Here is a 2500-nt window from a genome sequence, read left to right on the forward strand (position 1 = left end):
CCCTAACCCTCTTTCTCTCTCTCTATCCCTTCTTTCTCTCTCTCTATCCCTAACCCTCTTTCTCTCTCTCTATCCCTAACCCTCTTTCTCTCTCTCTATCCCTAACCCTCTCTCTCTCTCTATCCCTAACCCTCTCTCTCTCTCTATCCCTAACCCTCTTTCTCTCTCTCTCTCCCTAACCCTCTCTCTCTCTCTCTCTCTCTATCCCTAACCCTCTTTCTCTCTCTCTATCCCTAACCCTCTTTCTCTCTCTCTATCCCTAACCCTCTTTCTCTCTCTCTCTATCCCTCTTTCTCTCTCTCTATCCCTAACCCTCTTTCTCTCTCTCTATCCCTAACCCTCTTTCTCTCTCTCTCTCCCTAACCCTCTTTCTCTCTCTCTCTCCCTAACCCTCTCTCTCTCTCTCCCTCACCCTCTCTCTCTCTCTATCCCTAACCCTCTTTCTCTCTCTCTCTCCCTAACCCTCTTTCTCTCTCTCTCTCCCTAACCCTCTCTCTCTCTCTCCCTCACCCTCTCTCTCTCTCTATCCCTAACCCTCTTTCTCTCTCTCTCTCTCTATCCCTCTTTCTCTCTCTCTATCCCTAACCCTCTTTCTCTCTCTCTATCCCTAACCCTCTTTCTCTCTCTCTATCCCTAACCCTCTTTCTCTCTCTCTATCCCTTCTTTCTCTCTCTCTATCCCTAACCCTCTTTCTCTCTCTCTATCCCTAACCCTCTTTCTCTCTCTCTATCCCTAACCCTCTTTCTCTCTCTCTATCCCTAACCCTCTCTCTCTCTCTCTCTCCCTAACCCTCTTTCTCTCTCTCTATCCCTAACCCTCTTTCTCTCTCTCTATCCCTAACCCTCTTTCTCTCTCTCTATCCCTAACCCTCTTTCTCTCTCTCTCCTTCCTGAGTGAGAAAGTGGAGTACAATTGACTTTAAGCAATTCGCCTTATTCACCTCAGCTGCCATATTGGTCAGTCTGACGTAATGAGGGGTGCGGATGCGGAAGTGCCCGTTGCCTTCAGCGAACTTTTAACATCGAAGTCAACGGGCACTTCCGCATCCGCACCCCAGACTGACCAATATGGCCGCCAGGTGAATAAGGCAAATTGACCACTCGAGGCAGTGGATTACAGGGGATTTTTTTTTACCACAGCTACGGGGCAAACAGTGACGAGACGGCCACCGGGCTCGCGGCCTTAACAGAGCCAGATCCAGCATCAGGCTCATTCAGTTGGGCCGAAATGTTGGGTAATGAGGGGTTAGTTATGCCAGAATTAACCTCGGAGCACGAGATCGACCAAAGCTACTGATAGGGTAACGAATAAGTGTGTTAACAGCATTGTAGCCAGCTAAGCATGCACTTAAAGCCAATCTATTGTTGAACCATTAGTTTGATGCATACTGTAAAACTGTGTAGTGATTAATCAACATGTAGGCGCGCCTGTCATAAGTTCCCTATTTCAGTGGAAAGTTACCAAGTTCTGTTGTCACTGGAAACCACCTGACAGCCCGGACGGGGGGGGGGGTGAAGGGGGGACAAGACATGAAGTAATCTTGACTGGAAATCATTATCTTCATTTTTAACAAATGTACTAATTTGATTGACATTGAGGTTGTACTAAACCCTATAATATTTGATCTTTACTTATGGATGCATTCTGATTCATTACCTGTTCATGGGTTTATATGATTTTGACTGACTGACTACTACTTTAAGACAGTTTCACTGATTTTATAGTTTCTTATCCAAGGAGTACACTGATCCGGTAATGTCCAAGGTTTCCATATCGGGGTTTTGGACCGATATGGTGAAAGCCATAATGACTGTTTGACATGTCTACTCCTCCGGATAGCTACGTTTGTTTGCTTTGACCTTTTTGACCTTGTGTCGTGAAAGCCGTACTGTGGGTCTCACTGACATCTATACTAAGAAGTGTCATTTGTTCTTGACTGGTTTTGACTTATTCTTGACCTAGACTCCTGACTCTTTACATCTCGAATCATGAATGCATTCATTTGTATGTTGATTTATTATTTGATTGTTAAATTAATTGTTTGTTCAATTAATTGTTTGCTTATTACGTCTCACCGAGCGGGACCTTGGATTGCAAGGAGGGGGTGTCAAAGGAGGTGAGGTTGAGTCGCAATCCCAGGGTCCCTCTCGGGTGAAAGTATCCATGAGGACCTGTGAGGTTAGCATGATTCAACAGGCCCCGCCCCCAAGGTTCACCCCCTCGGAATGAACCAGCGGGTCCCCCGCCGCGAGAAGGAGGAAGAGCCGTCCATCGGCGGCCCGAGGATGAGCAGGGCCTGAGGCCTAGTCCGCGTGGACATGAACGTCCAGGCCCACGACGCAGTCCTACCTCTGAAGGGGACCCATCCCCTAGGCGACGACGCAGTCCAACGCCTGAGCGAGAGTCATCACCCCCCCCTGCACGGTTGAACCGGCGGTGGTTTCCGAGGCGCTCCGTGTCTATGGAACAGCTGGAGCCCCGGGGCCCCGTCTCCCTTTCC

This window comes from Borostomias antarcticus (genome assembly GCF_949987555.1).
Source record: "Borostomias antarcticus genome assembly, chromosome: 34".
Classification (NCBI taxonomy): domain Eukaryota; kingdom Metazoa; phylum Chordata; class Actinopteri; order Stomiiformes; family Stomiidae; genus Borostomias; species Borostomias antarcticus.